Genomic DNA, 26,711 nt, shown 5'->3' on the forward strand with positions numbered 1-26,711 from the left:
AGTTGATCTTGTAGCTCCTGTGTCAACTAGAAAAGTAACACTTTCACCATTGATTTTTCCATCTACAAATGGTCCTGCCTGGTCTATTTCTAGAGTTGCGCCAAGTACGCACTCCTCCTCCTCTCTTCGGCACCGTCAGAATTCTCCCTCAGAATCACTTCCCTCATTCCTTAGCCAATATTGTGACACAGCGCTTGCGCGTTTTGGCTTGTTTACCTGCTCTTCATCGTAGAACCCCGAATCTTGGCTGTACTTCTGGGATCCTCTTCTTTGTGGCAAGGGTGGTTTTGGCACCTGATTCTGCTGCTTAACAGCCTTCTGCCGTTGCTGATGCTGACCACACCCCTCACTCTGCACCTGTGAATTCAATGATGGATTGTCATCATTAGTAGACGGTGGATTCTTACACTCGGATTTCCAGTGCCCTAATTTTCCACAGTTGTGGCAGGGAAACCTTTTCTTTGCTTCCTCAATATTACCTTTCCCTTTTCTTGGGCCAAATCTAGGTTTATTACCTGGATTATTTGTTTGTTCCGCCAACTGAGCTTCCTGTCTTTCTGCAACTTTCACCTGTGCCCACATTGCCTTTTCCTTCAGTTTCCTTTGCTTTGCCTCAATCTCATCACTGAAGTATTTTGCATGTCTCAGGATCTCATCAATCTTTTTGCTCTGCCAGTCTACGGTATGCTGCCTTATCATTTCACTGATTTCAGGTCGCAAGCCATACACAAATCTATATACAAAATGGCTCAGATCCTTATCACCTAGATGTTCCTCTCCACTGAACTGTTTGAAAGCCAGTATTAGCCTTTCATAGTAAGCATGGACTGATTCTTTCACTTCCTGATGTGTTCGATCTATTTTAACCCAGTCTGTTTCCTTGGGGGGTATCTTATTTTTCAGGAAAGCCATAACCTGCTCATACTTTTTCATAACCTCCGGGTCTGGAGCTCCTGTCTTTGGATCTCTCGGATATTCTTTAGTGGGCCAGTCTATGACTATCTTACATTCAGCCCACAGGTCTGCTGGTACAATTATATCAAACAGACTATTCAGGTCGATCCACAGCACTTTTGACAACCTCAAAAACATGTCAGCCTGTCTATACCACTCGACGGGCTTCTCCCTTAGCCGAGGGAAATCATTTGTAAATGACAAAATATCTTGTCTGGTCCATGGGACATGTACGTACCCTCCTCCTGGAATCTCCCTCATGGGATAAGCTGTCACTGCTTTCTCCTTGGTTTTCAGGGGGAATGTTGAGTAAGTTCTGTCTGCTGCATCCTCTCGCTTTCTATACCATCTATCTTTCCATCTTTCCACATCTCCCCATTTTCTCAGCAAAGCAATCATCTCCTTAATCTGTCCTGTTCAGCCTGCATTATTCAGATTCTCAATGTCTTTATCTGTAAAACCCACTCGGTAAGGCTTTTGTAAAGCTTTTACCTTGTCCATGTCGATCCCCATTTCACTGGCTATTCCTTTCAATCTGTCATGTATGTTCTTTGCTCTCCATGTGATACTCTTACACAGGAATAGAATCTCCCCTTCCTGATAATTTTTCAGCGTTTCTGTAGGGATTGTTCCTACAATCAGCTCCTCCATTTCCATACGTATTCTAGCTACATCAATTCCCTGGGATTCCATTTCTTACCTCTGCAAAGCTTTCAGCCAATCATTCAAATCTTCCGCAGTTATCCCTGCGGATTTTTCTGCACCCCCTGGTTCTGTTACTCTTTGTGGTTCTAAGATCGATCCTCCAATCATTCTGTTCCCTTCCACACAACCAGAATTCAAACCTGAGTTAGTCTGCACATTCAACTCTCCTCCACATATGGTATGTCTCCACTGATTTTCTCCTGGTCTCCACTGATTTTCTCCCGTTCTCATTTCTGTCTGCTCTGGAGTAACAATCAATTTGTTGGTTACATATGGAACTGTCAAACCACTTTCCCCAGTCCTCTGCTTGTCGAAAATCGGCATAACCGGACCTATTGTCACAGGCACCGTAACGGCCTCAAGATTTTTAGTCAGTTCTCTGATTTTCTCTGTCAATTCAAATGTGGTCCTTGCTAGTTCTCTGGTCTTTTCATCCTCGATTTCATTCTCCCTTTCTCTTTCTCTTTCTCTATTTCTTTCCCTTTCTCTTTCTCTCTCTCTCTCTCTTTCCGCAAGAGAACTACTGCTTTTTAACTCAGGGGTCATAACTTCTGTCTTTATAATCCGCAGGGTGTCTCTCATTGGGGTAACTGCTGTTCCTACCTCTGGTTCTCGTCTATACGGGGGTGGTCTTTTGTAGAACATGTCATCTAAGACATCGTCATCAGACTCATTCGCCCCATACCTCCTTGTTTCTACATTATGTTCTTTCTCTGTACACTTTCTCCCTTCTGTCTCCTCTGCGGTTCTTACAGGATATAATCCCTCAGTCATGCTGGCATCTCGCCATCTTCTCATCCGATCATGATGAGTTTCGCGATCATACTTCCGCCCAAACATATACCTGTAATTTCCTCCACTCCTCTGCTTTTCTCGCTCATGCACTTCATCTTCCCATTCAGTCAATGCCTCGAACTGCGTTGGCCTAGGCCGAGGCTCTAGGCCCATCATCCTCTCTCGTAAGTTCCTCATTATGGCCAGATTAAATGAACCATGCTCTGGGAACGCTAAAACTCCATCTTCTTTAGTATACTTTACCCAGTTGTCTAACCAAATACAGGTATGATACCCATATTTCACAAAAATGAAGGATGCGGGGGTTCTTATCGGAGGAAGTAACTGTCCTTCCCTAGTCACAATATCCTTATCCTTGTCAAACCAGTTCTTAACTTTACTAAACAAGGATTTATTTTTCTTTTCTTCAGCGTGGTAATACATTTTCTTATTTTCCCCAACCATTTTGTCTTTCTACAACTGTACGATCTCCTGTCCAATTGCAGCGCGACTCACACTAACGCACCAATCCTGGAGCGTCTAGGCCACTGACTCAGTCCACGAATCCCAGCGCGACCCACACCAACGCACCAATCCTGGAGCGTCTACGTCACCCTGTATGTCTCCCAATCCTTGCGCGGTGTACAGTAGCACACCAATCACCGTGCTTCCACCGTTCTAACCCACTGTCCAATCACAGCGCGGTCTTACTGACGTCAGCAGTCGCTGCAACAGCTTCTGCTCCTGTCTCCTGTCTCTCTCGTCTACCCCTCCTTTACAAAACCACTCGGTAGACTTTGTTTCAACTTTTACGAGTCTGTTAGTTACAACATACAAACATCTCCATTGTCTGCTTCGCTAGCCACAGAACAGCAAAAGACCTTTCCCACGAGAATTCCGCCTTTCCCGAGAGCAGCGCTTACCTCTGCCCTACTACAGAATCGTTACTTCCGTTGATAAAGTAGCACATCCCTCTACTCTACCCTTCTAACAAGCACCAATTAACTGTTTTCTCCGGAATGCTCCTAAGAGTTTCACAATTAACCAGAATGCCTTCTCATTCACGCACTTTCACACCAGAAAATGTAGTACATTCACACAGAATTCTGTCTTTCCCGAGAACAGCGAACAGTCTGTCCTACTACAGAATTATATCACACGTTAACAAAGCAGCGCTTACCTCTGCTCTGTCCTTCTAACAAGCTCAGAGAATACCTATTACCTTTCTAGTGATAAGCGTTAACGGAATGCCATAAGGATCCCTGATACCTAAGACCAGAACTTCACAGATAACCTTCGCTATCATATACACTTCTCTCACACAGAAAATACGTTTCTAATGGTAACACACGGCGATGCTACCTCATCGAACCCAGACAATGCGACGCGCAACTTCAATTGTCACACGTTTTCCCCTGTCTACATACAGGGCTTAACAATCCCGCCTTTTTCTGAGAGCAGCACTCCCTCTGCCCTACTACGGAACTGTCACCAACTTCCTACGTCCCAGAAGCCATACACACTACACAAAACTCAATACAACTTCAACAAACAGTGTTAGTGCAAACATCAATATCAATCAATAATCAATAAGCTTATATACACGCAAATTCACCAGATCAAGACAATAGTTAACCATCATTCTGCTACCAAGAAACTGGTGCAGATCAGAGCTTCCGAATCCCCTCTACTTCCACAGACGGAGTGATCTCACAGTCACACGCGCACACAAACATCACACGCAGGTGGGGCCCATAACACCAACATTCATCCTACCACTCTATCTGTGCCATGTATAAGGGGAAACACTTTCCTTTACCTAACCAATCTGCATGTACCATGAGGTCAATGGCATCAACTAGTTGCTATAGATTTGGTGAAACATCATATTACACTCAATATTCAAATAACATGACAATAAAATAACCACCCGACACAGTAATTCAAACAGAATTTTGTTTATCTAAAATTGTAAGAAAAGCCAATTAAATGCAAGTTAATTTCTCTCATATTTACCTATTCTGGCTAAAAGTCAGATCCTAAGTCAGAACCGGTCCTCAGCAAAATAGTTAGAGTTTCTAGTCGTCATGTAGAGTCACCGTCCTCTCCGTCAGCATCGGGACCTCTGATCATTGGTTCGGGAAGAAGTGGCGCTAGACCTCTCTAGTCTACTAATATTTATACTAAAATTACATTCCAAATGTTGCAACCATATCTTACAAAACAGTCAAATGGCGGAAATTATGTCGTCTTGGTACATTGGGATACAACGATAGTTTCTCTCACGCATTGATAGTCTCAAATAATGAATAGAAATTAGGAGTCCATAACTAATTCGTTACTTCTACGGATGTCTCTTTAGGGTAAATTGTATCCCATCCGTGGGACCACTATAAGTTCATCATGTCGGTATTTGGATTAGTAACAAATCTCCACGTTCAGGGGCATTTGGCATCTCTCCCAGATTTGTCATCATGTTCATGGCTTTTCAGTTCATCAGGAGGGCAAGGTCGCAGTCAGCGCGAAGCCTCCTTTCAATTATTCATCTACTCAAATGCAGGCTGCGGGTGGTAGCCATTTTCTAGCAGGCCACAATGGTCAACTTTAGTAAAAAGAAACACAAAACATAATTACTGCATAGAAATGATTATACAGTGTTATTCCCCTGCTAATACCCTTATGTGTATGCATTTACCTAGCCATTTGCGACATCAAAAGCCATTAATGCGTATTAATTATAAGAGCAAAACAAAATAACATCACATAAGCAACATCTATTTCTGTCAGTGTGCTCACCAACTTAGTTCACTTATTATTTTAGCCATGCAATAGCATTCCCACGTGTAATTCTTCTGTTAATAAGGTTGATTAGACAAGACTCGACAAATCTTTAGTGATTAATAATTAATTAGTAGTACTTTTAATTATAACATGCGAAAATGAAACAGGTATTTGGGTTTAAAGTAAAAACCCTGCTCCATCACAGCATAGAACTCTATTGCACAGAAAAGTTATCAGAATAATCTGCTGAAATAGAATACCTTTTTTCCATATCGGCTCATAGTGCACGTCTGTGACACACATACATGTAGGTACTCACACAGACACTTACTTACACGCACATCATTCAACTAAAACTGATTTTTACAAATGCAATATCCAAGCTGTACTTGGGCTACTAAAAATTTCGGGGGGGTGGGGGGGGGCTGATTCTTCCAACAATATGAAGTGTGGAGATGCAGGGGCTCTAAGAAGGGGTGAAAACACAACAAAGCGTTGTTAGCAAGTAAATGGTCTTTAAAGACCTCCGAAGTACTCGGGTAGGGTTGTGTCTGTGCCCCGGAAGCTGTCTCAGCCCGGGCTGACACACACGATGGGGGGGAAAGGGGGGGGCCGAGGGGGGCGGAGGGGGAGGGGGGGTTCTGAAGCCCTTTGAGCTCTATGGGCGTTGCGCGCCTGATAGCCAGTCTCATCAGAAACAGCAACGCCTGTCCAAGCAACGTTGTTACACGTTCGTCATCTAAGCCTGGCCAGTACTCTCCCTTACCAAGGAGAAGTTCCGGTACTCAAGGTGGAACAATTTGGAAGTGCCGGTACTCAGTACCGGTGAGTACCGGCCCATTTAAAGCACTGAACATAACCCGCCTAAAAGGGCTATTTGCCAGCGTTCTGAAAGACACAAGCCAAAGTTCAGGGCAAGTGTCTTAATGCCCCTCTCCCCCATACCCTGTGTTTGCAGAAAAAAACTTTAATCTGGAGTTTATGGGTTTCTCTTTAATCTCGCGTTTATGGGAGGGTTCTTTTTCTTGTAGACATTGTATGCAAATCAAAACCATTCAAGACAATTCTGCATGCCTCTGCCCTGGATTGAAATACTGCTTCCGATTCACAAAGTATTTGCTCGTGTATGTTCTGCTGACATGCACAAAAGTAATATTTATGTAAGTAAAACACTTTTCAAATCATCAAAATGTGGTTTTGCATTTGTGAAAAAGATTAGGATGATTTGGCGAGATGTGAGGAAGGGATTTTCTCCAGGTGAAGAACACTTTCCTCTTAGAAGGAATGAAAAGGAGAAGAAAAGTGCAGTTGCACAAATGATAAATGATTTCCTAACGCACAATCAAATAATATGTAAAGTTAAGCATAAAAAATGCCTACACATATTGTAAGATGAAATTCACAAATGATGTCCAGGAGTAAGCCGAGAAAGTAATGACTGCCCTGGTATTCTCTTTGAAACTTTCGTGAATCATAAGCATTCATAAATCAGCACTAATGCACGTTCTTAAACCTGCAGTGGGGCATTTACACTTATAAAAAAACAAATCTGGCTTCACTATGCTCTAAATATATGAAGTGGAAATACGGAGTCCTTTCCATTGCCTTTTTCATTGCCCAGACATCCAGTGCTTAATTAGAGCCGGGGCTTTCCGGTGCTCTGCACCTGTACCTAATTGTCGACACCATACCTAGAACAGTCTACCACATGGTGACGCTGCTCATCTAATTTAGAGAGGAGCATAACAACGGTTGTTTAGGAATACAATATACATTAAAATTGCAAATACCTGCCTCCCCAGCCATTTCTTTAGCTTTGGGACCTGGAATAATCTGAATTTTCATAATTTAATGCACAAGAGATGATTAGTAGTTGTTTGTGCCGCGATGACAAGGGTGATAGGTGGTGCACGCTGCAGTGGCCTCCCGGTCAGAGCCCTGGCACTTAATATTTTACAAATTAAGCACTGCAGACATCCTGCACATTCCCGCAACAAAAATACTATCAAAAGTAGGGCACCTCTGAAAGAATGTGTGGCAAGTGTGCCTATTTTAAATATGAAAATTGTTTTCCAAACATGCTCGAATCGATTTCCACCATGTAATTGCTCCCTTGTATTTTAATTTACATTTTAATGATGAAATAGATATGGCTGCCCAACATCTAATTAGCTCTTGTTCTGCTCCCTCAATTAGTGTCTGAACTAACCCATTCAGTGGTACATGCTATTGATCTTATTATGCCCAATGATCTCTAGTTGAGTTTAATACCAACTGACAGATAATGTCTGAAGGGTTTTCACTATTAGTAGGAGTACCCTATGTAAAAAGTACCCCCTATTGAGTCAAAAAGTACAACCATCCTCAGCCAAATTAGACAGTCTGCACTTTGCTACTATTTTAGAATATACTTTAGACAGATCATTTCTGCTCTATTGAATAGTTGGGTAAATAAGGCAATAGATACAACCATTCTTCTGAAACCCAGGAAGTCTCATTAGGCAACACTCTCTAGTCCTTGGCTTAAAAGAAAATGCCCTATTTCTTGCCAGTAATCTTCATTACTCCTGGTCCCGCTGTCCTCTTCCCATTCCTTACTTATAGAGATGATCAACTCCAAAACAGAAAAAAAGCAGAGGAATGCTGGGACGCCTAACCCCACCCCTTCCCACTGGTAGTACTTAACCAGTACTTACCCAGCATTCCGACAGAACTACCAAGCCACCAACAGGAAAGCCGTCCGTCCGGAAGGGACATAAGGAATGGGACGAAGACAACTGGACCAGGAGTAATGAAGATTATGGGTAAGTAATAGGACACTATCCCCAGGTCACCCCAGTCCTTGTCCCATTCCTTACTTATGGAGCATACCAAAACCAGAATCCCGGCCTTCTGAACCCCCAGAGAACACCCAGGAGACCACACCAAAAAGCAGCATCTCAAGCGAAGCAAACGGGAGAACCATAGAAAAACACAGGCAGGACCACACCGCCTAGAACGCTCCTAACCAAACAACTGGGCCACACCACTCACAACAAGCAGGAGACGACAGAGGAGAACAAAAAAGCAGCCAACCCACGCGCCGCTACTCAGAAAGGCAGCCAACCCACTAAGGGAACATTCCCTAACCAACAACAGGGAAGCACCAGAGACCACCCTCAACAGAAGGACAGCGAGGAGGCCACACATGGAAAAAGACCCAAGGCGACCAGACACACCAGCAAGCCAGGGTCAGGCCAGCAGGGACACAACCAAAGACCGGAAGAAGCAGCATTCCAGAAGCAGAAGGCACCAGCCGAACCCAGGAGGAACTCAACCACAGTAAAAAAAGGACAAGCAGGGCACCCAGGCCCCACTGACCCCAACCCACCATACCGCCAAGCGGAAGGGAGCAAGCAACGAAGGCAGAGCCCCAGAGGGGCCGAATCAACCACTCCACCAGAAACAACCATCACAAGGAGGACCAGAACAGCTGTAGTACCCCATTGAGCACGAAAAGCCCTGAAGGGTGCCAACAGAGCAAGAAGGCTGTCATGCCCAGCACTACCAAGTAGCCCCACAGACCCTGCAGCAGAACTGGCAGAGAGTGTGCCCAAGAAGGCAATAGAAGGAACTCCCAACAATGCCTAAAAGACCCACAGCGAACCACAAAAGAGAGTCGAGGGGAAGTGAGGAAAGACCCAATAGGCCCAGCCCCAACCAGGAAACAAAGGGCGACATGGCCAACAAAAAGACCAACCCCAACACCACGGGGAGTGCCACAGCAGACCAACCCAGAAAAACAGGGCCAGACTACAAGGCCAAGGCCAAAGGACCACCCAAGGGCAGAGCCACACAAACCAAACCAGGAAGGGAGGAACCACTAACCAAGAGACAGTCCCTCCAACCAGACTGACCCAGCTACCAGCGAGCCCAGAGGACACTGCCATCGAAACCCCCCAGTGCCAGACACTAGGGCAGGAATGTCCAGCAACAACCACCAGCGTCAACACAGGACAACCTAGAGAAGGAGCCGAAGACGGGGCACAGGGACACACGAACAGGCCAAGATAGAGGTACCCACAAAAACGCAGGAGACACCGGGACACAAACCCGGAACCTCCCCAACAAAGGCACGGCCGCGGCCAGAAGGAAGTAGGCCCGATGAGCACCAGAACACCAACTGCCCGAAGACCAACCAGAGGGACCAGGCAGCCAGAAACACAGACCCCACCTGGACAGGAAACTGCAGGGGGAGAACCAGAGGCCAGAACCCCATTAAGCACAACACCCCACCAAGAACGAGGCCACCAACAGGACCCCGCCCAAGGAAAACTAAGGGGCAGACACCATCAGACCCTGAACCAGACCCGGGCACAGCACCAAGAGCGAGGCAAGATGAGGTAAATCCCCAGGACTATTGAGACCAGGGGAACCCAAAGACCAACAGGTCCAATAAGGAAGACAACGCACCAAACAACACACACCAAGGACGAGACCCAGAACCACAAACCAGAGGATCAACAGAAGGCAAAGAAGACAGGACCATAGAGGAACCCAGGAAACCGGAAGGGAGGAAACCCCCAACCGAACAAACAGCTGACCAACCGGCCTGGAGGGCAAAGGACAACACCAAAGAACCACCTAAAGCGAGTCCTAAGACCAGCTGCTGGAGAGCCAAGACAAAACCCTATGACAGCCCCAGAGCAAATGGAGATGCAGACAGCCACAGGCCCTAGAGCAAAAGCTTCAGGAAACAAGTACCATACCAGGACCACAATAACAGGTGAGACAAACAGGGCGGCCCACAGCCCAACCCCACAGACATCCCCACAGGAAGCCGAGAAGCCAGGCGACTGAACAACAGACATGCCAGCAAAGACAGGAGGGCACCTACACGGTGCCCCCACAGGCCCGGAAGGAGCGGCACAGGGCCAAACAGCTACAACCCCAAAACCTCCAACCACCCAGAGCAGAGAGAAAGCCACTGGAACCAGCCACAACCAGGCCACAGAGGGAACAAAAAGTGGCAGGAAGCCAGGGCGGAGGCCAAGCAGCTCGGACCAACACTCCACAGCCACAGCCAGCCCACATCCAGGGAAGACAGGCACAGAGCAGAGGTGAAAGGAAAAGGGCAGGGAGGCCGACCAAGTCCCCAAATATGCCAGGCACAGAACCTGTAAAAGACCCACACCCAAACTAGGTGCAATGCAACCAGAAAAAGCTAAGCCAGAAAAGGCCCACAGGCAGACACCTATCAGCGACCCCTAAGGTGCCAAAGCCCCAACAGCCATAGCCGGACACCGCCCAGGTGCAAGCACCCCCAAACCAGGAGGCCCCAACCAGGAGACATGGGCCGAGAACTCACTGCCAACCCAACCGGCCCAAACCAATGAGGGGCCAAATAAAGAATAATGAGGCCACAAACGAAAGAGGCAGAAGCCACAGTCCCACTAAAAGACTCAAGACCCTGAGACAACACCACACCCCTAGGAAGTACAAAGCTGCACAATTCCCAGAGGAAGCAGAGGCCAGAAGAAGGACAGGCCATACACCAGACCTATGCACAAACAACAACAGCAGGGCAACTAAATGCCCAGGAAGCAAAGAAACCGGAGAAACCAGAGGCATAAAAACCCATCCCCCTAGCCACAACGCACACGCAAAGAGACCAGCAAGAAGGCTCAGGATTCAATGAGACAAGCCCAACTGCAAGACCAGGCCCCAGGCGGAGATGTGACTTGAGCCCACCACCACCAGCATGGACCGGAACCCAGCCACAGAGGCACCAGGGGCACAGCAGGCAGCGACCGACACAGAAAACAGAGGTCTGTGCAACCAAAGCCAAGGACTCCATGCGACACCAAACACCACAGGCTTGGATCCAAAGCAGCACACCACCACAAAGAAGGTGAAAGAAAAACTTCTACATGGCCCACACCCCAGGACAGGCAGGCTCCCGATTGCACTTCCTGCCACAAAAACAGCCCCACCAGCCAGCTCAGGTGTGCCCCAAACCAGAGCACCAGGGCAAAATCCCAAACCAGCCAAGCCGCAACCAGGCACACCTTGGGCACCCCCACCACAGCCCCCCCCCCCCCAGCACCCAGTCACCCAAGGCCAGCTGTCACGCAAGACCAAAGAAAGGGCACAGCATGGTAAAAATGAAAGCAGAGGAAAACCGCCACACAGCACACACCCCGGAGCCCGCAGGCACCTGGCCACACCACCTGCCACCCCAACACCCCACCAGCTAGCCCAGGGGCACACCACCAATCACAGCGCCCTTGTAGCAGGCAACGACCACACCAGCTGCCAGGCACTCCATGGGCACCCCCAGCACAACCCCCAAGCCGCCAGGCAGGGAAGCTGCCATGCAAGGCCAAGCATGGGGAAAGGAAATAGAAGGAAGACCGGGCACCACCAGGCCATCAACCCTCCCCCAGTTGAAATGCTGGCCAGAGCATGGAAGGATGGCCACTCAGCTGCCCCGGACGGCATAGCAGAGACCAAGAACCGGGAAAAACAGCCCTGAGTGAACCCACTCGGAGAAATGACCAGAAACTGAAAACCAGCCAACGGTGCCAAGAAGGCAGCACAAATGTCCACAAGCAAACCAACAGGTAAACAGAAAGCACAACCGCTATGCAGTACTTACCCCCAGAGCCCCCAGGTGCGCACCACATGCCAGTACATCCGAGACCCAGTTGCTGTCTGCACCGCCATCCAGGCAACCAGAAGCACCATGGACACTGCCCCAGGACTGGAACCTAAACACCGGCTGGGAAGCATACAGGGAAACAGCTCCACCAGTACAGCAAGGACAGCCAACTGCAGGAAGTGGGCTGCGGCACCAACCTTCTATGGAAACTGCAGGCCAACACATGCTCCAGCAGTGCGTCTTCCAACTGGTTCAACCATCAGGAAGAAACGCGCCTGCAAACCGGAACCGCATCATGGATCTGACACACCAGCCATAAAGGACCAGCCGGTGACCTCCGCACCTCCAAATAAGCCCAACAGGCCGGGAGACACCCAAAAACACCAAGCTGAGAGTGCCCAGCCATTGGACGGGGAACAGGAAAACTGCCACCGCAATCAACAGGAGCAGCAACCAGCAACATCCTCGCCCCATTCTGTTAGCAGACAGAAAATAGAACAGGCGGAATGCTGGGTAAGTACTGGTTACGTACTACCAGTGGGAGGGGTTGGGGTTAAGGGTCCCAGCATACCTCTGTTCTTTTTTCAGTCTGGGAAATGGTCATCTCCATAAGTAAGGAATGGGACGAGGTCTGGAGGGACCTGGGGGTAATAGAGATATTCCTACAATTCTGCGCATATTGAAAAAAAACATACTAGAACCGAGAATTATCATGAGCAGATTTCATCTCCAAAAAGTCCCACCACGGCGATCTATTCTAGGGGGCAGATTTACAAGCCTCTTGCGACATTTTTACGACACCGCTGCGTCACTTCTGTGACGCAGTGGCGTCGTAAACAATGCGCCACTATGCGACAGATTTAAAATGTGGCGCATCTAATGAGATGCGTCACGTTGTAAAGCCCTGCGCTACATTATACCTGCATCAGGTATAATGTATGTAGGGTGGGCGTTCCGTTGCAAGGAAGCCCTGTAAAAGTGACGCAGTGAAATCTACAAGATTTCACAGAGTCACTTTTACCTTCCAGCTGGGTCAAAACCTTACGCCTGCTTGAAGCAGGCTTAAGGAGTGACGCAGTATGTTAGGTATAGGGTGCCCCTGAGCATTGCTGGAGTTGCGTCGCTCTTGCGACACGACTCCAGCAATGCGCTGCCCTTACGACATAAGATGAAACATGCATCTGACTATCCTTGCGCCACGGTGCGTCGCATTGTAAATACGATGCATCCGGGATGGCGCAAGGGTATTCCTGCGTGTCGCATCTTTTTAATTTTGTTTTTATCTGTTTATTGGTATTTCAAAAGAGATGCAATATACATTTTATACAACAACTAACAACCCGGGTGTACCAGTTCTAGTCATATTATAATTCAAATCACACAGTGATCGTCCATCCTTATTTGCCCATCACGGCAATGTGACCCTATAACTCCAGAAACAGTAGTGCCCATAATGTACCGTACAATTCCCATCCTGTACACATATCAATTACCAATGCCGCATTAATTATACATCCCCAGTGGGGAACGCAGTGATCCCAACATCTTCATTTGTACTCGATTTCTCCCGAACCCAGGTAATAAATGGTTCCCATATCTCTTTGGGTCTAGAAGTGGGTAGCATCAATTCCCAGAAAGTAGTTAGCTGAACGTGACCATATGTAACTGCTCTAATCTATTCCTTGGTCGTAGGTTTCCTCCTCCTCCCCTAGTGAACTGCAATTTGGCGTTTGGCGAACAGCAGCAATAATGCATGTAATTTACGTTTTTTGACATGTGTTTCCTTAACATACCCTAAGAGTCCCAGGAGCGGAGAAGGGGACAAGGGCATACCCAGGATTTGATTGATAGATGTGAAAATCTGGGACCAGTAGTCAGCAAGTACGGGACATTCCCATGCCATGTGGCGGAAGGAGGCCGGAGCCACCCACCAACGCCAACAGCAGTCATCATCCCTAAGTCCCATCCGGTGTAAGATAATGGGTGTTCTGTAATATCGATGTAGAAATTTTAAGTTGATCAACTGGAGCCTGTAATTTGGAGACAGCTCAGCTAGCTGAGTACAACAGTATGTCCATTGATTGTCAGACAACGGAGGCGATAACTCAGCGTTCCATCTCAACAATGCATTAGGTCTCGTCACAGGGGCGTCGGTTTGCATATGTGTGTAAAGTCTGGTGATAAGTCTGCTGGGTGATGGGGAATGAAGTATGTTCTCCAGGGCCAACAATGGGGGTGGGGGGGTTGGGAAATCGCTGTGCAATGCACGGCAGGCCGCCTGTAGTTTATGATAGAGAAATATCTCCCCGAATGACACCCTCTGTCCCTCCTCCGCCACCGTGGGGTCTCTAAAAGTGCCCCCTGGTAGAGATCTGCAAATGTGTAAAGTTTCATCTTCTGCGCAACTGTTTTGCTTATCTCATCTTTGACATTGGGTAACATTGGGTTTTGGGCTAAGGGAATCGAAGGGACATACATTATCTGGGCTCCCGCCCGCCTCCGCAAACCATCCCAAGCCCATCTTAGGGTTTCGAAAGTGTCGATATCATCTGTGGGGTGTCGATACATCTGATACACCGTGACTTGTAAGGGAACCGGTGCCACCGCATCCCTCTCCACAGCCACGTGGGGCTGAAAGGGCGTTGGGTGAACCCAATAATGCAAAAATTGTGCTTGTGCACAAAACGCATATGTTTTCATATCCGGGGCCCCCCGGCTTCCCTGTTTCAGCGGGAGAGATAATAGTTCCCACGATATGTGAGCCTGTCAGCCCGCCCACACCAGAGATATCAACAGTGAGCGCAGTGTTCTAAAGAATGGTTGTGTAAGTATGATCGGCAAATTCACAAAGAGATACAGAAATTTAGGTAATACAACCATTTTTGCCAACGCGATTTTCCCTGCCAACGATAGAGGAAGCTTAGCCCATAGAGCAACCTTCTCTTCCAACCAGGTAATGGCTCTCCCATAATTCAGGTTCCATATTTCTTGTAAGGCTCGGTTTATCCAGATTCCCAGATATTTCACTTTCTCAGCTTCCCACTGTAGCGGGAAATCAGAAGTCACAGCCTTGGTCTTGTCTGTTAAGGAGAAAATTACTGATTTAGCCCAGTTTATGGATATGGATGGATAGTTCCGGCCAGCCCCCCAAATTCGATGAAACTCTCTCTCTGTACAACGTCCAAGTTCTGCGCTGGGTTCAAAATATACAAGATAACATCGTCAGTGTAAAGTGAGATCAGGAGACTCCTAGAGCCGAACCCTATCCCCTTGTCTGTGTGATGTTGTTGGATACGTGCAGCCAGTGGCTCCATTGCAACGGCAAACAACAGGGGAGACAAAGGGCACCCCGACGCGTGCCCCGCCTGATCGGAAATGAAGCAGACACCAGACCATTCGCACGTAACCTAGCTGTGGGCTCGGTAGATAGTAACCTGATCAATTTAATAAAAAGGGGGCTAAACCCTATCCGCTCCATTATCCTAAAGAGATAGGACCATTCAAGCGAATCAAAGGCTTTGGTCGCGTCTAAGAACACCGCCGCCGCCTGCACATCCAGGTGTAAATAATGTAGGACCGAGAAGACAGTCCTGATGTAATGCAAGGTAGATCTCCCCGGTATAAACCCCGATTGGTCTGGATGGGCAATGATGGGGAGCATAGGTTGTAACCTGTCCGCTATTAATTTCGCCAGGATTTTAACATCCACATTCAGGAGCGACAGGGGGCGATATGAATCGATGTCGGTATCCAGTTTCCCTGATTTAAGCAAGGTGATAATAATTGCTTCACGCATTGTAGGGGGTAATATTCCCATTTGTTGAGCTTCCTCATAGACCACCAGGAGTCTGGACACGAGCTTCTCCGTGTACACTTTATAGAAAGCAGTCGTCAACCCGTCAGACCCAGGGGCTTTATCTAAGGGCAAGCTTTTAATCACAGAGGCCATGTCCTCCACCATAAACGGTAGGTCCATGTACTCCCTGTGTCTGTTGTTAAACCAAACCAGTTCCAGGGAATCTAGAAACGTCTGCATGCCCTCCAGGCAGCCGGATTGTGTAGCTGTGTACAAGTGGGCATAGAAGGAAGAAAACTCATCAGGTATAGCTACTGGACCTCTTACAGTGTTACCGTCTTTGTTGGTCAGCTCAGAGATATGGGCAGTAGACCTTGAGGGGCGGATCATACCAGCTAGCGTCCTTCTTGGTCTGTCTCCCTCACCATATCTGCGCGCCTCTGCATATTTTCCAAGAAACTTCACCTCACTCTGCGCCTCTTCATCATATTCTAGTAATTTGGCCTTCAACTGAGCTAAAAGAGCTGGCGCACTCTCCAAGTAAAATCGTCTTTCAAGATCTTTTATTTGAGCCTCAATGGCAGTCAATGTAGTCCTAATAGCCTTAAGTACCCTTGCCTGCCGAGAAATGCACTGTCCCCGAATGACCACTTTAAACTCCTCCCATAAAGAGACTTCAGTATCAACAGTTCATGAGTTAAGAGTGAAATAGTCAGTAATATCTTTTCGGATTTCCTCCTTAGACGCCTCATCTAACAATGCATGCGGGGGTAGTCTCCAAGAGAACACTCTCTTCGTGGCATCAGTGAGCGAGAGACTCAGGAGGCATGGGGAGTGATCCGATAATGTTCTCGGCAAGTGCGTCACCCTCACCACCCAGCTCGCCACATCCCGAGTTGTCAGACAGTAGTCCAATCGAGACCAGGCCTTATGGTGCTCTGAGAAGCAGGTGCCTGTGGATTTCGTAGGCGCCAAACATCAACCAGGTTCTCATCTTCAAGTATTGCATTGAGAGCTTTGCCAGCAGCGGGATGATGTGACCTTGCCTGTCCATGTCATCATTTAAAACGGCGTTGAAGTCTCCCCCCCCCCATAGAATCGTGGTGCAACCAGTCACTTTAATTTTAGCCCAGATATCCTGGAAAAAGCTGGGAGAATCTATATTAGGTCCGTAAATTGCTGCCAAGGACATAAACCCCACCCTAACGAGCCCAACAGAATAATGTACCTGCCTTCAGGGTCCGTGTGCACTTCCAAGACCGGCGAGAGGTGCGCAGCGAACAGCTCTCGCAGCAGTTCCGACACATACATCTCCATTTTGGTGATGGCTGTAGTTTCCGGAATTCCCGTGATGCGCAGGTTATTGCGGCGGGACCTCGTCTCCAAATCTTCATTTTTGGCGCCCAATAGCTTATCCATCTGCAGCAGTTGGTCTTTAGTTTCCACCTGAAATTCGTGAAAATCTGACTGCTTATTCTCCAGCACATCCAGCCTGTGTTCGTGTACCCCTACTTGGGTTTTCACAGATTCCATTTGTATCGTCAACGTGTCCAATTTTGCGTCGATGGTGTGAAGGCTTGAACGCATTTTAAGCATGAGTGTACGGATATCTTCTCCTTGGTCTCCCAGCTGCCCCTCAGTAGAGCCTCCCGCGGCAGTCTCCGGGTCCGATTCCGTAATGCGGGTCGCCCTTCACTGGTCAAAACTAATTTTGGGCTGTTTAGCGTCTTGTTTGCCCATGACTAGATTTTTAGGGGGGGCGCAGCACAACAACGAAAATGGGATGGCACAATGGTCTCTCCGTATACACTGCCCCTCTCCCAGCGCGTGGACCTTAGCGGTTATCGGGTCACTAGTAGACGAACGGCGTATGTCACCCTCGGTCACTACACTGTCTGCACCCCTCTCTGTATTTCCTTGTCTGGGTAGGGGGAGCAGCATGCACCATGCTCCAAGCAATGGACTCCAGGCAGCAACGGCGCAGCATACATAGGAGCAGTCGGGCTCAGATCAGGTCCCCACCGCAATCCACCCCAGAGCGCAAGCCAGCTCTTCCTCCTCTCTCTGCTCTACATTCAAACAGTTGCGGCGCAGCTCCTGCCCAGGCACAGTAAATCCAGCCAAAGCGCTCCTCCACCAGTGCCCCCTCTCACCTCGGCTGAGGAGGAACGGCTCCTGACTAGCAGCGTGCAGCGAGGAGCAGCTCAGGGGCCATCCTGCAGATCAGACTCACCCACCGAGTCAATGTGTAGTCCCAGAGAAATGTGCGCGCAGCTCAGCGTATCTCACAGATCCCTCTAGTGAGTGATGTGCTCTCAGATCAAGGCGATGTTCCCTGTCGTGCTGCCTCACCAGATCATCTGACCTACTCAGTGTAGTGCGCACCTCCGCAGCGAGCCGCCAGGCCCCCGTCCGGCACCCTGGATCACAAAATGGCATCCTTCAGGACCCGGACTGGACTGCCGGGTAGTTCACGTTTCGGCGCCTCCGTCCACCTCGTCACACAATAGGGGCGACAACGTAGCTGGTTCAATCCTGCACCCACAGGTCCGGGGGGTCCGGAATCTCGAGCGCTGTGTCCGGCGTCCCTCAGGCCCACGGTGAAGCCACGGTCTCAAGTAGGCTCGGCTGCCGCATTCCACCTCCGGCAGATGCACCCACTTCACCGCTCTCAGCTCTCCGGAATGGATAATACAGTGCTGGAGTGAATTAGGCAGCAGATAACACCACCATTGGTCGTCGCGAGGGTACCGCTTCCGAGGAAGCGAAGATAGCAGGACAATGACTCCCCTTAATGAGCGGATTAATTAAGGATAATATCTCGGCCGGCGGAGCTCGCTCACAGAGCGGCCATTCCGCAGCTCGGCAGACCACGCCCCCCTGCGGGTCGCATCTTTACTCGCACATCACTGCTAATATGCAGGGATTCGCCAGTCCTTGTAAACCTGCCCCTATATTTATTTGTCTTGTACATCGTTCATCAGTTTCTTTCTCTGTGGCACTCACTCAGCAGTTGTATTTCAACTGTCTGATTTGTTTGGGAGAATATTCTACGTTTTTAAGTTTCTTCCCTCTGCCTACCACCAACACTCCTGTCAACTGGCCGGATAACAGTCCTCTGTCCTCCAGTGGCTAACTGCTCAGTCCCCATGTCGATCGCTTTCATATTCGTCAGTCAAACTGACATTGTCTTTAAGCTCAACACTATCTCTTCGGGCCTTGCTAAGATAGCCAAGGCAGTAGCACCATCTCTAGCATGGTTGTGGTAATAGAGCAAGCAATTTATCACAGTGAAAAATATTTTCCCAGCTAATTGAATAAAGAATAAAAAATGTGGAATTCCACAAGTGAAATAATGTTCTCCATGTGCTATTATACATTGTATTTATTTATGCATGCTCTTTGCATCATACAATTCGTAATTGTCAAACTTTTCCAAGTATACTGCTAGAAACCTTTGTGAATTCATGATATTCATAACTCAAAATATTTAAAAGCCGAGTGTGTACACCAGCCAGTGTATGTTTATGAATATCTTTAACAATCAGGCTTTTTTTCAATTTGTGAAATAACCCTGTAAGATAACTAGTTCTATATATTAGCTGCTGCAATCTGTGACAGCCTGAATGTCATCTGTTTGATTCTTGTTGAACCAAAGTCTTTTAGTATTCTGATGTTCATAAAATGAGTGCCGGTGTTAAAATTCCATAAACTGTGCCTTTGCTAATCAGAATTTTAATGTTGGTATGACATCTGTGCCTTCCTTTGCACCAAATTAGTGTGACAAAAAGAAATTGGTGCAAATGGTGTTTTTTAGCATCCGTCAGTTGATACAAATAAGTGTGTAAAATATTTGCAATGCAGAAATACTTCTATCTGTTTTCTGTCACTCATCAGAGACTACTGCACATTACAGAATACAGATATTTTGAAAGACTCACATCAGACTCATGTCTGAGATAAATGCATTATTCCTCTTAGGTGGCAAGTACGGCTGGCCTGAATAATTCCAATGCGTGTGGTACCGCTTATTGCCTCACGTATCACAATTACAATTTATGCAAAAGGAACCACACCCCCCCTTATTTTTCAGAAGGTGAATTTAAGCAGGTCAAACCCGCCAAAATGTACTGGTGGAATATGCCTAAATAACGAGGCATGCTGGTTTTGCTATGGTAAACACCAAAATCCAGGTGTCTAGCCCTCTTTTTAAGGAAATTAATGTACTTGAGTGCTCTTTATCGCACCAGTAAATTGGAATCCCATGGTTTCAGAACATATTGGGAGCAACAATAGGCGGCGGAGCATCACCCCAATGAAAAATGAAATGATAATAAAACCACTGTCACTTTCTGTGATGTCACTGATCAAAAGTCTTGTGATGTCACTTCCTGTGAAATCATCATGAGATCAATGGGCATGTCCAGTCACTTCCATTACCCCCAGCAATTTGGTGAGTCGACGTCCATGACTTCCCCCTTGTAAATGGTTGGCTATTAACTCCGATGAGAGACTAGATTGAATCCCCTTCAATGGTGGGAAGGAAAATTGAAAACCTGCAATCTTCATGTTGGTTTGGGGCAAACTTTTATTTTGAATTTATTGTAGCACTCTCAAATGAAAGCACAATACAAACAATATATAAAAAGAATGTTGCTAAAACAAGGTATGCAATCTATTTCAGGGAAAAGCAGGTAAAATGTGTTTCTCATTGTGGAAATCAAACCTAGTGTAATTTCATCTGCAGCGTCCATCCAATGCCAGTTGCACGTTGGAGTGATCTGGGAAATTACATTGAGATCCTCAGAGGAGTTGTCTGGGCAGTGGGAACTCTAGGACATTCAATAGGGAATAGGCAAGTTCTAAAGAGAAATCGTTTACACATAGCCAACTATCTTAATTTGCCCACAGACCAACACACACACACACACCCAAGCACACAAAGATGCCCACACCTTGTTCTTCATAAGCGATTGCAATTTATTCGTTCATGGAATAGCTTTGTTAAACCAAATAAACATAGGCAAAGCAAGTTACTAATTTAAAATGGGAATCACAACAACCACGTAAACAACTTCAAAAGAGACTTATGGGCATATGTGCAAGAAGTTAACGCTGCATTAGAGGCACTTTTCCGATGGTTTTGCTGCGAACGTTTTATCGCCATATGTACAAGATGTCGCTAACCTCTGTTAACGGCAGTTTTCCAGCAAAAACGTCCATAGAAAAGATCGGTACTTCTGTTACTGATAATGACATGCAAGGGAAGTGTTCCCGTGCAAAAATGTCTGCTAACCCCACTTCGCGATATTTACAAGAGATTTCGTAAAGGTAGGAGGACCAAAAAAACTACCTCTAACTGCAGTTAGAGGCAGTTTTTTAAGATCAGTAAATAGCTGGTCTTAAAGATGGAGATAACACGTGGAGCTTCATTCCAGCAGGTTTTGGTGCTGGACAGCACTGCAAGCAATGTTGCTGCGCTGCCCTGCGACAAAACTACAGGGTATGAATTTGCACCATCAGTAAGATAGTGCGCATTTCTGGGCCTCAGTCATGAAAAGTGTTGCAGCGCTGCCACAAGTCAGCGTTGCAACACTTTTTACTACGCCCTTCTTGCGACACCATGGATGCGCCATATTCACTGGATAGTGCTCCATGACGCAAGTATTGACTGATATGTCTGGAATCATGACGTATGTCTCTGCGCTAAAGTCATGCATTGCTGCAGTTGTGTCACAAACATGATGCAACTCCAGCAATGCATGGGGCCAGCCTAGCCCTGTGGCACTGCGTCACCCATACGCAATGCCATTCTTAAGGGGTGCCAGGGTGTCGGCGCAGTTGGAGATCCATCGTTGGCGCGCTTCTGTCATCGTCTGTAAGCGTTAGCGGAGTGGTGGTGCTGAGGGAGTTGACGAGATGTTCATCGGTGACCTTGATCTAGCTGCGAGGGGGGGCGATGATGGCGGTGGTGTACGGTGGGCATGGTGAAGATGTGATGTAATCAAACACAACAGGGTAGCAGATGCACACCAATGTTCTTCACTGTTATCCTTGTATTCAAATGATTATGTTCTATTCGCGTGCAGACTGGCGACGTGACTCGCCTCAAAACACGTAAAGGAGTTCAATCAAACAGAGCAGCAATGTCGTTACTGCATGTCCAGTCGCACAGCTTAAAGGAAATGCTCCAATTTTCTTTTGTTCAAAACTCCACTTTTATTGACTGTTATTCAAACTTTATCAACTGTTATTCAAACTTTGTCACACTTTTTTACTTTACTCTTCACTGTAAGGCTATCAGAAAACCCATTTTTTTCAAATAGAGCAGTTGTGCCCATCCGGGCCTCTTACTACCCCACGTGGGTAACTCAATTCATAAAACAGCTCAGATGTAACGATTTCCAATGCATTTCGGGCCCTTAATTTGGCCCTTCGTCAGGGAAAACTGTTTAAGAAAAATGAAATGAAACCTCCGTTAAACTTCCATTGAACGAGCACTGCAATAATAACACAAATTCATACTGTAGTAAAATATTATCAAGATGACTAAACACTTCAAACAAAAATTGGTTAAAAGAATACATTACACACTGCTGCCTACAATGCTTAAGTGAAATGCCCCTATGACAAGTGATTTACTGTGCGCCATAACCTCCCCCACATCCATCCACGATCTCATTCCTACCATTTACAATGCGCTGCTCAGTAAATCCTAAACCCCTTCCAATTATAACAAAAGACTGTCTCTTATCCCTGCATTTAACCCGTTTCCTGAAAACATATATTCGATGCCCAGATATCATACATTCATGTTTATACTTAGTAACTTCCCACATCCCAGTGTCAATAACGTACCTGTTCTAATTCCATTAAACATATCTCCACCGCTCTAACACCTCCTTTCCTCATAACCGCCATTCAATCAACCTACTCCTCCCAGAACCAACGGTTTTATACTTAACCTATGGCTGAATTCCTCCAATCACTGAGGCGCGAGCAGCTGACACTGCCTTCCATTCAAAGCTGCATGAACCCATTCTACATAGATCAAAACTCCACCTAGGTTTTCACTCTCACTAATCCCCTCGTATATTGGACTCGAACATGCCTTTTTGACTGTGTCTACATTAATTGTGAACCTCAACTAATGACCTGAAAAACTACAAATCCCACAAACCCTTGCAATCAAACCCCTGATTTGTGCGCGCTGTAAACAACAAATGTGATGCTCAATAACTCTTGGTATACAGTCTTATATGAACCATGGATTAAATTTATATATAATAAATCTTCATTGATACCAAAACATAAGTAAATAAATAAATGAATAACCTAATGTCTGTGAAAAATGTATACTTTTGTCTATCATATTTGCAACACAAGTTGGAGAAAATACTCCACGGATGGCTTTTGAAATGAATTGCGACAGCCTTAGTGGTGAAAATAATCCATGATGGTACTCTGCAATGTTCCAAATTACTCATTTTCATGCTGGGTGCAAAACTGCTGTAAACTGATGTGATGTAAACACTGATGGTCAGTCCAGGAGAGTCCGGTGGTGTGGCTGTAGTTGAAGTTCTCGCTGGCGGAGGAGACATGCTCGACCATGTGTCCTGCTATGTGGCTTGCTGCAGTGACTAGCTGCTTCAGTCCGATTTTGGGGAGCTTCCACAGGAGGGGGTAGTGTTCTGGTCACTGGGGTTGTCCAGGTGGAACTTGAGTTCACCGAGTAGGATGTCGTTGGTGGATGGGAGAGCCTGGGGTGCAATGAGGTCTACAGTGGTATCGGAGAATGGAGGTCCATGGCCCAGGGGACCTGCACATCAGGGTACCGCAGAGGATGAGCTTGGGGTTGGTCCGGATCTGGAAGTTGGCGTGTTCAATGGTCACTGTTGGGTGATTAGAGTGCGTGGTCAGTCAGAGTGTGCTACTGTAGGTGATGGCAATGCCTCCTGGACGGTCGGGGTGGTCCTTGCGGGTGATTTAGTAGCCGTCAGTGATGGTGATGTCCGGTCCGGAACAGAGGTTGCTCCTGGCAGGCGATGTGGCGTCCAGGGTTGGTGGCGAGGAGGGTGCTGGTGTCGTAGGGGTGGAGTGTCCGAGAGGAAGGGTGCTTGGTGCGGAGCGCATTCCAGGGGCAGACGGACGCAGACGGGGTTGCGTACAGCTTGCCTTTGGCACGGGAGATGTCCATAACAACTCAGGAATTACATCGTAATGCCTTTACAATGCAACCCCAACAACACAGGTGCCTTTACATCGCATTCCTTTACAATGCACATTTTACATTTCAGGGTGGGTATGGGTTTTGGGTGTCGGAGATTACATTTGGGGTGTATTATGGTGTAAAATTGGAAATTTAAGGTGTGTTTTAGGGTAAAATATGACATTGGGGGGTTTGGGGTCAATTATGAAAATTAGGGTGTGCATTTGGGTCAAATATGATTTTTAGGATGTGTTTTTGGGGCTCAAAGATGAAATTTAGGGTTCAGGGTTTGCATTGTGGTGCAAGGGTTAGGTTTAGGGTTGCACTCACTGAAGTGGGAATAGTAATATTTACATGTCCGCTATCCAACACCTTCCCTACTGTTACAATATGCCTAGTGTTAGTATGCATTGTAATGGATGTGATGTAATAGTATGCGTCGTAACTTCATATATACCTTTGCAACACCAGTGGTACACCCACTGTGCATGGCTGCACAGCGGCCGCCATTAAGAAGTGCTGTGTGGGGTGGTGGAGGGACTGGACAGCTGGGAGGTGGGAAAAGCCGGAAAGCACACTGGATGGGGCGTGGACGCGGGGGGTGTGTGGATGGGAGAACCTGGGGTGCAATGAGGTCTACAATGGTATCAGAGAATGGAGGTCCATGGCCCAGGGGCGGGTGTTGTAAATATTTAAAAGAGAGAAATCTTACCTCGAGACCGGGTCCTGTGTCTTTGTTGCTCCTGCTATCCTGAGTCTGCTTCCAGGAACAGGAAGTAGGCAGCCATGCTCCCTCCCCAAAGCCAATCACAACACTGCAATGCAGCATTGGGATTGTTCATTGGCGGCGGGACAAGGCATTCAGCCAGGGGCTCGAGGGGTGGGCATGTTATCCATGAAGGCTGTAATGCATCCTGCATTGCGAACAGGACAGTGCGCATGACTGCTTTGGGCTGCCTGAGTGGGTCGAACAAACAGACATTGCTCACTTGAGTGGGCATGCCACTCCACCCCTGCCCTACTCCATGGGTGGAGCAGCCCTACCCACCCTCCTGCCCGTAAAGGAAACATCGCACAATTACATCAGGAAGTAATCATCATGTGTTGATTTTTTCTCTTCTTGCACTGCTTGAAAGCAGTGGGGCGACGCTCTTCCGCTATAGCGGATGAGCTGCCACTGGGGGTGCGTCACCTACAGGTGGTAGGCCTGGGCGACTCGACCCCTGGGCCTCCTCCGCTACGCGTCTCACCTTCTCCTTACCTGGACATTGACGCCGTGGTGCATTCCGCAGCACTCTCTCCAAATCTGTGACACAGCCAGCAGGAGCCTCAGCCAGGTGGGATTTCACAAACCTGGGTACAGCAGTCTCCGACAAGTCCGCTGGTGAACCTCCTGATGCAGTTGATGCAGCAGGGCCCGCTTAGGCGTGAAGTTTCAGCACTCCGGCCACACAAGTTCGACATAGCTCAGGGGCCTCACCCTCCGGCCAGCGCAACATTATCTGGCCTGTGATGCAGAGAAGCGCCACCCACCATTGGTAATCCCCTCCCTACACCCCGGTGTAGTGGTGGATCTTAGTATGTGATGCAGACCTCCCTACGTTGGTGCGCAGGAGTGCCTCTACCATTCACAACTCCAAGGGGCTCAAGGCGGTCTTCTCAGACAGGTCAGCAACATGTCTCTATGCGACCTGCCAGAATTCACCACCAGGTAAGGGCAATCGCCATGCCTCAATGTCTACCGCCACGGCTCATCGACTCCACAGCTTCTCCGCATCCCACTCCAGGCTTCAGATGCAGGTCCAGCGACGCATCCAGGCTCTCATCCTGGTCATCCTGGATTATGGGTGGCTTGAGGGGGTTGTTGATGTGCACTTGGCCATGGTTGCTCCATTCTACATTTCATTATTTTTTTTGCCTATTTTCTATTGGAGGTCGACTGATAGGTTATTTTTTCCAATAGAGACAAAAAAACTCACGTTGGGCTGACTAACGTGCGTTTTTTTGCCGCTAATGGGCCTTTTGTTAGTTTCTGCCCGCTAACGCCGGACTTCTTATCGCCATCACGCTAATGTTACCGGCAGTTTTCACCTCTGATCCCTGAAGCTATCACCATGTAGCAACATCTTGGAAATACGTCGCTAACAAGGCGATAGTTTTTAGCGGTACACACCCGTAAGAAAACTGCCGCTAACTAGCGTTAGCGGTACTTTTCGCCAGTCCTTGTACATATGGCCCTTGTTTAGAAACATTTTTAGAACGTTTGGGTCTAGTATTACATTTGTGCAAATCATATATAAAATAAAGCCATGGGAACACAAATTCACCATGATTCACAAAGAGCAAGTTGCGTTTCTCAATTGTACAAACAACTGTGTCTCATCTTCTACAAACACAACAGAGTAGGAGAGCGAGGTCGGAAAGGATGATAGAGACCACGAACTTCCAGTGATCATAAGCTTGTCACTTCTTTGTTTCTCTGCCAGGCCTTAAACCTTCTTACAATCTAGATACCATACATGAAGCAGGTGGATGTGGTTTTTGGAGTTTCTGGATACATACATAAAAGGTAAGAATGGCAGGCTGTAGTTTAGACATAGATCAGGATAGAGTAATTTACAGCTGAAATGGTGCTGTGGTGGACTTCCTATTATTTTATGCTACTGATGTCCATTTCTATTTTAAGCACTTAACCAGTTTACATAAGCAAGTTGGCCCCTGAATCAGAAAGGTTAGGTTCATTCAGTACTTAATTTGAGCTGGTGCTTGCAGGTTGGGCCCTCCTGTACTTATTTTTGGGGGCTGGCACTTTTTTCCCGTCAACAGACATTGACCAAAGGTAGAGAGAGGAA

General features: G+C 47.3%; 1 protein-coding gene and 1 long non-coding RNA gene across 2 annotated transcripts in view; one reads left to right on the forward strand and one right to left on the reverse strand.

The window, feature by feature from the left end:
• The window catches only part of NGF (nerve growth factor), a 466,973-nt gene that overhangs the window by 429,677 nt on the left and 10,585 nt on the right, over positions 1 to 26,711 (forward strand). The window lies entirely within an intron of this gene.
• LOC146871914 (uncharacterized) overlaps positions 4,376 to 26,711 on the reverse strand; it is a 42,069-nt gene continuing 19,733 nt past the window's right edge. The window contains exon 3 of the long non-coding RNA XR_014959627.1: positions 4,376 to 5,035. This is a non-coding gene — a long non-coding RNA (uncharacterized LOC146871914). The remainder of the gene's footprint in view (positions 5,036 to 26,711) is intronic.

This window comes from Triturus cristatus, chromosome 1_1 (assembly GCF_964204655.1).
Source record: "Triturus cristatus chromosome 1_1, aTriCri1.1, whole genome shotgun sequence".
Lineage (NCBI taxonomy): Eukaryota > Metazoa > Chordata > Amphibia > Caudata > Salamandridae > Triturus > Triturus cristatus.